Source organism: Schistocerca piceifrons, unplaced genomic scaffold (assembly GCF_021461385.2).
Source record: "Schistocerca piceifrons isolate TAMUIC-IGC-003096 unplaced genomic scaffold, iqSchPice1.1 HiC_scaffold_360, whole genome shotgun sequence".
NCBI classification, from domain to species: Eukaryota; Metazoa; Arthropoda; class Insecta; order Orthoptera; family Acrididae; genus Schistocerca; species Schistocerca piceifrons.
The window spans coordinates 12,501-20,000 of NW_025728582.1; the positions used below are offsets into that span (position 1 = coordinate 12,501).

The 7,500-nt window shown below is 56.3% G+C and overlaps 2 non-coding genes and 1 pseudogene across 2 annotated transcripts; all 3 read right to left on the reverse strand.

Moving 5' to 3' along the window:
- The window catches only part of LOC124746614, a 4,224-nt pseudogene extending 2,762 nt beyond the window's left edge, over positions 1-1,462 (reverse strand).
- Positions 1,463-1,650: 188 nt separating this feature from the next.
- On the reverse strand, positions 1,651-1,805 carry LOC124746615. Its single transcript, XR_007011411.1, has one exon. It is a non-coding gene; the product is annotated as a 5.8S ribosomal RNA (ribosomal RNA).
- A 352-nt stretch (positions 1,806-2,157) lies between these two features.
- LOC124746619 lies at positions 2,158-4,046 on the reverse strand. The gene has a single exon (XR_007011414.1). It is a non-coding gene; the product is annotated as a small subunit ribosomal RNA (ribosomal RNA).
- Between the last annotated feature and the right edge of the window lie 3,454 nt (positions 4,047-7,500).

Below are 7,500 nucleotides of genomic sequence, written 5' to 3' on the forward strand. Positions count from 1 at the left end.
GTGGCCCACTTGGCACTCCGATCCGAGTCGTTTGCTCGCGGCTTCAGCATATCAAGCAAGCCGGAGATCTCACCCATTTAAAGTTTGAGAATAGGTTGAGGTCGTTTCGGCCCCAAGGCCTCTAATCATTCGCTTTACCGGATGAGACTCGTACGAGCACCAGCTATCCTGAGGGAAACTTCGGAGGGAACCAGCTACTAGATGGTTCGATTAGTCTTTCGCCCCTATACCCAGCTCCGACGATCGATTTGCACGTCAGAATCGCTACGGACCTCCATCAGGGTTTCCCCTGACTTCGTCCTGGCCAGGCATAGTTCACCATCTTTCGGGTCCCAACGTGTACGCTCTAGGTGCGCCTCACCTCGCAATGAGGACGAGACGCCCCGGGAGTGCGGAGGCCGCCGCCCCGTGAAGGGCGGGGAAGCCCCATCCTCCCTCGGCCCGCGCAAGGCGAGACCTTCACTTTCATTACGCCTTTAGGTTTCGTACAGCCCAATGACTCGCGCACATGTTAGACTCCTTGGTCCGTGTTTCAAGACGGGTCGTGAAATTGTCCAAAGCTGAAGCGCCGCTGACGGGAGCGATTATTCCGCCCGAGAGCATCCCGAGCCAACAGCGGCGCGGGTCCGGGGCCGGGCCAGGTAGGTCCGTCATCCGGGAAGAACCGCGCGCGCTTGCCGGGAGCCCGAGCGCCCAAAGGGGCGAATCGACTCCTCCAGATATACCGCCGGGCAGCCAGCCAGGACACCGGGGCTCTGCCCAACAGACGCGAACCGAGGCCCGCGGAAGGACAGGCTGCGCACCCGGGCCGTAGGCCGGCACCCAGCGGGTCGCGACGTCCTACTAGGGGAGAAGTGCGGCCCACCGCACACCGGAACGGCCCCACCCCGCGGCGAGTGGAAAGGCAACCGGACACGACCCCGCCGCGGATTGCTCCGCGCGGGCGGCCGGCCCCATCTGCCGAGGGCGGAGGCCAGTGGCCGGATGGGCGTGAATCTCACCCGTTCGACCTTTCGGACTTCTCACGTTTACCCCAGAACGGTTTCACGTACTTTTGAACTCTCTCTTCAAAGTTCTTTTCAACTTTCCCTCACGGTACTTGTTCGCTATCGGTCTCGTGGTCATATTTAGTCTCAGATGGAGTTTACCACCCACTTGGAGCTGCACTCTCAAGCAACCCGACTCGAAGGAGAGGTCCCGCCGACGCTCGCACCGGCCGCTACGGGCCTGGCACCCTCTACGGGCCGTGGCCTCATTCAAGTTGGACTTGGGCTCGGCGCGAGGCGTCGGGGTAGTGGACCCTCCCAAACACCACATGCCACGACAGGCGGCAGCCTGCGGGGTTCGGTGCTGGACTCTTCCCTGTTCGCTCGCCGCTACTGGGGGAATCCTTGTTAGTTTCTTTTCCTCCGCTTAGTAATATGCTTAAATTCAGCGGGTAGTCTCGCCTGCTCTGAGGTCGTTGTACGAGGTGTCGCACGCCACACCGCCAGCCGGCTGTGCACGCTACCGAGAAAGTACCGGTATGCGAACCGCCAGGCGACGGGCGCGCATCGCACGTTTGAGGAGACGCGGCCGGCCCCACAGGCGGCCGCGACACTCCCAGGTCTGCGAAGCGGGGCAAACGCCGCGCGCTTCAGTATACGTAGCCGACCCTCAGCCAGACGTGGCCCGGGAACGGAATCCATGGACCGCAATGTGCGTTCGAAACGTCGATGTTCATGTGTCCTGCAGTTCACATGTCGACGCGCAATTTGCTGCGTTCTTCATCGACCCACGAGCCGAGTGATCCACCGTCCTGGGTGATCTTTTCTCAAGTTTCCGCCGTCTCTTTCGAGACGGTCGCATAGGCGGGAGTGAGGCGTGTGGCGGCCCCTGTTCCAGCGTTCTGTGTCCAACGGCCTCACGGCCGACGGGCGTCGTACGGCTCCACACCGGAGCGGACAGGCACTCGGGCGAAAGTCATTCAAAACCGGCGCCAGGCGCCAGGTGCCGCAGGCCAGCCGCTCCAGCGCTTCAGCGCTCGTACCACACAACATTGCCGCTAGTTTTGAGAGGCACGCGTGGTTCCGCACGCGGCGCACGGCTACTGCGAGCCGTACAGGTAGCGTGTTGCGCGACACGACACGCACATCGAAAGACATGCAGTCTAGTCGGTAATGATCCTTCCGCAGGTTCACCTACGGAAACCTTGTTACGACTTTTACTTCCTCTAAATGATCAAGTTTGGTCATCTTTCCGGTAGCATCGGCAACGACAGAGTCAATGCCGCGTACCAGTCCGAAGACCTCACTAAATCATTCAATCGGTAGTAGCGACGGGCGGTGTGTACAAAGGGCAGGGACGTAATCAACGCGAGCTTATGACTCGCGCTTACTGGGAATTCCTCGTTCATGGGGAACAATTGCAAGCCCCAATCCCTAGCACGAAGGAGGTTCAGCGGGTTACCCCGACCTTTCGGCCTAGGAAGACACGCTGATTCCTTCAGTGTAGCGCGCGTGCGGCCCAGAACATCTAAGGGCATCACAGACCTGTTATTGCTCAATCTCGTGCGGCTAGAAGCCGCCTGTCCCTCTAAGAAGAAAAGTAATCGCTGACAGCACGAAGGATGTCACGCGACTAGTTAGCAGGCTAGAGTCTCGTTCGTTATCGGAATTAACCAGACAAATCGCTCCACCAACTAAGAACGGCCATGCACCACCACCCACCGAATCAAGAAAGAGCTATCAATCTGTCAATCCTTCCGGTGTCCGGGCCTGGTGAGGTTTCCCGTGTTGAGTCAAATTAAGCCGCAGGCTCCACTCCTGGTGGTGCCCTTCCGTCAATTCCTTTAAGTTTCAGCTTTGCAACCATACTTCCCCCGGAACCCAAAAGCTTTGGTTTCCCGGAGGCTGCCCGCCGAGTCATCGGAGGAACTGCGGCGGATCGCTGGCTGGCATCGTTTATGGTTAGAACTAGGGCGGTATCTGATCGCCTTCGAACCTCTAACTTTCGTTCTTGATTAATGAAAACATACTTGGCAAATGCTTTCGCTTCTGTTCGTCTTGCGACGATCCAAGAATTTCACCTCTAACGTCGCAATACGAATGCCCCCGCCTGTCCCTATTAATCATTACCTCGGGTTCCGAAAACCAACAAAATAGAACCGAGGTCCTATTCCATTATTCCATGCACACAGTATTCAGGCGGGCTTGCCTGCTTTAAGCACTCTAATTTGTTCAAAGTAAACGTGCCGGCCCACCGAGACACTCAATAAAGAGCACCCTGGTAGGATTTCAACGGGGTCCGCCTCGGGACGCACGAGCACGCACGGGGCGGTCGCACGCCTTCGGCTCGCCCCACCGGCAGGACGTCCCACGATACATGCCAGTTAAACACCGACGGGCGGTGAACCAACAGCGTGGGACACAAATCCAACTACGAGCTTTTTAACCGCAACAACTTTAATATACGCTATTGGAGCTGGAATTACCGCGGCTGCTGGCACCAGACTTGCCCTCCAATAGATACTCGTTAAAGGATTTAAAGTGTACTCATTCCGATTACGGGGCCTCGGATGAGTCCCGTATCGTTATTTTTCGTCACTACCTCCCCGTGCCGGGAGTGGGTAATTTGCGCGCCTGCTGCCTTCCTTGGATGTGGTAGCCGTTTCTCAGGCTCCCTCTCCGGAATCGAACCCTGATTCCCCGTTACCCGTTACAACCATGGTAGGCGCAGAACCTACCATCGACAGTTGATAAGGCAGACATTTGAAAGATGCGTCTCAGCCCAAAGTTATTCAGAGTCACCAAGGCAAACGGACCGGACGAGCCGACCGATTGGTTTTGATCTAATAAAGGCGTCCCTTCCATCTCTGGTCGGGACTCTGTTTTGCATGTATTAGCTCTAGAATTACCACAGTTATCCAAGTAACGTGGGTACGATCTAAGGAACCATAACTGATTTAATGAGCCATTCGCGGTTTCACCTTAATGCGGCTTGTACTGAGACATGCATGGCTTAATCTTTGAGACAAGCATATGACTACTGGCAGGATCAACCAGGGAGCTGCGTCAACTAGAGCTGAGCAGCCGGCCGCCCGGGAGTGTGTCCCGGGGGCCCCGCGCGAACACGCAAGCGTCCGCTCAATCATTCTGCAAACAGGAGGAGGCTGAGCTCCCCTGCACAATACACCTCGAAACCCTCTCAGGTCCCGGCGGCGCGCAGCGCCGTCCCAAGTACTTGGTCGGGTTCGAGAGAGGCGCAATCGCCCGGAGTTAGGCGAGTAGACGCTTTCGGTGCGGACCACCCCGTGCTCCCAACTGAGCTTGCCGCTGCCGACAGAGGCCCGGGAGCGTGCTGTCGTGGCATTGTCCGGCGGGAGACAACACGCGCCACCTACGGTGACCGGCAGCTCCAACGCCAGCGCCACAGAAGGACAAAAGCCCCACTTGGGTGCCGAAGCGAACTCTCCCAGCACAGCGCACACGCCAACACATCCGCACAGCTGCGATACAAACCACCAGCGAGAACCGCTGGGGCGACCGAGCAGCAGACGGCGTCGCGGCGCCGAGCGCCGGGCGGCGGCGCATCCTCAACGCACACAGTCCTCAATCGGACCAGCACACTGCAGATGTCCACCGCGCTTCGCACCGGGCCCCGCGAGGACCTACTTTGGCCGCACGGCGCCGCGCGCAGGGTGCGCCGGCGCGCAGCTGCGACGCCTGCCGCGTCCGTCGGCCGGCGCGCCTGCCACTGGCCGCCCCCACCAGCCGGCTGTAGCGCGTGCGCCCACGCACCGCGCGGCCAGCACGCCGGGAGGCGCCCCCTCACCCGGCCGGGGACGGTCCCACCCAGCCACCGCCGCGTATCGCTTCACACCCAGATGCCGTTCAGTTTCGTCGGCATGGTGGGTATCGCTGGAACAACCGGTTAGTACCTCAACCTATCGTCGCCATCACCGATTCACCCCTAGCGAGAACAACCGCACCACAACGGGTTACCATTTCTTCATTTGCGTAACTTCACCAGAAAACGTAGGCGTCCATCGCCATTTGCAACTTCAACCATTATTGCATGCCTGTGTCAGGTGTCACGCCACACTACGTCTGCCCACATACACGCAACAAAATGTGCACGCCTAGACAATACGTGGAAGGTGGCCCCCGTACGTATGCGATGTCCATTGCTCGAGACGACTGTCAACCGGCTTCTGTAGCATGTCGCAGATATGGAACGCGCTGCACCATGCCATCACGGTGTGTGAGGAGAGACGACTAGGTCCGAATACATCAACAGACAGCTCATGCTGATCGCCATCCACGGCGTCCGTTCCTCCCACACGTCTCTATGGCGTACCACACTGCAATCCAGCTCTCATAGGGAGACGACACGTAGCTGCGTGCACAATATTTGCACTGTATGGTCCGCCGTTTTTGGGCGCAGTCGTTGTACGGTCACACATGTGCCACGATGTATCATTCAGTACATAAGGACGAATGTGCAGTACAGATTGTGGTTCACGCGTACGACATCAGCGGACAGTTGACACAGGCCGCACCACAACGTAGCCTGCGTACGTCGCATGCGAAAGGGCATTGAACATGCAAACTTGTCACCAACCACCTTGCGAAGGCAGGGGGCAAGGTGGGGACGTGGGGAGAGGTGGGGGGGGGGGGGGGGGCGGCATGTACGCCCTGCTGCCATCCACATTACAGTGTACAGCAGGAGCATGTGGAAAGTCAGCAAGACTTGCAAGGTGTTTAACATGAAGCGATACACAGGGGAGCGGGCAGTGCGAGTAGCGAACTATATTGCGAGGGTTGCGGGTGGGCAACACTACACTAATTGAACGAGTCGTATAACAATTACAGAGCAGGTTTAGGCGACAACGTGGGTTACGATAGGCGACAACGTGGGTTACGTTAGGGGACAACGTGGGTTACGTTAGGGGACAACGTGGGTTACGTTAGGGGACAACGTGGGTTACGTTAGGGGACAACGTGGGTTACGTTAGGGGACAACGTGGGTTACGTTAGGGGACAACGTGGGTTACGTTAGGGGACAACGTGGGTTAGGTTAAGGCACAACATGGGTTAGGTTAAGGCACAACATGGGTTAGGTTTAAGGCACAACATGGGTTAGGTTAAGGCACAACATGGGTTAGGTTAAGGCACAACATGGGTTAGGTTACGGCACAACATGGGTTAGGTTAAGGCACAACATGGGTTAGGTTAAGGCACAACATGGGTTAGGTTAGGGGACAACATGGGTTAGGTTAGGGGACAACATGGGTTAGGTTAGGGACAACATGGGTTAGGTTAAGGCACAACATGGGTTAGGTTAGGGGACAACATGGGTTAGGTTAAGGCACAACATGGGTTAGGTTAGGGGACAACATGGGTTAGGTTAGGGGACAACATGGGTTAGGTTAAGGCACAACATGGGTTAGGTTAAGGCACAACATGGGTTAGGTTAAGGCACAACATGGGTTAGGTTAGGGGACAACATGGGTTAGGTTAGGGGACAACTTGGGTTAGGTTAGGGGACAACATGGGTTAGGTTAAGGCACAACATGGGTTAGGTTAAGGCACAACATGGGTTAGGTTAGGGCACAACATGGGTTAGGTTAGGGCACAACATGGGTTAGGTTAGGGCACAACATGGGTTAGGTTAGGGGACAACATGGGTTAGGTTAGGGGACAACATGGGTTAGGTTAGGGGACAACATGGGTTAGGTTAGGGGACAACATGGGTTAGGTTAGGGGACAACATGGGTTAGGTTAGGGGACAACATGGGTTAGGTTAGGGGACAACATGGGTTAGGTTAGGGGACAACATGGGTTAGGTTAGGGGACAACATGGGTTAGGTTAGGGGGACAACATGGGTTAGGTTAAGGCACAACATGGGTTAGGTTAAGGCACAACATGGGTTAGGTTAGGGGACAACATGGGTTAGGTTAGGGGACAACATGGGTTAGGTTAGGGGACAACATGGGTTAGGTTAAGGCACAACATGGGTTAGGTTAGGGGACAACATGGGTTAGGTTAAGGCACAACATGGGTTAGGTTAGGGGACAACATGGGTTAGGTTAGGGGACAACATGGGTTAGGTTAAGGCACAACATGGGTTAGGTTAAGGCACAACATGGGTTAGGTTAAGGGCACAACATGGGTTAGGTTAGGGGACAACATGGGTTAGGTTAGGGGGACAACTTGGGTTAGGTTAGGGGGACAACATGGGTTAGGTTAAGGCACAACATGGGTTAGGTTAAGGCACAACATGGGTTAGGTTAGGGGACAACATGGGTTAGGTTAGGGGACAATTAGGGGACAACATGGGTTAGGTTAAGGCACAACATGGGTTAGGTTAGGGGACAACATGGGTTAGGTTAAGGCACAACATGGGTTAGGTTAGGGGACAACATGGGTTAGGTTAGGGGACAACATGGGTTAGGTTAAGGCACAACATGGGTTAGGTTAAGGCACAACATGGGTTAGGTTAAGGGACAACATGGGTTA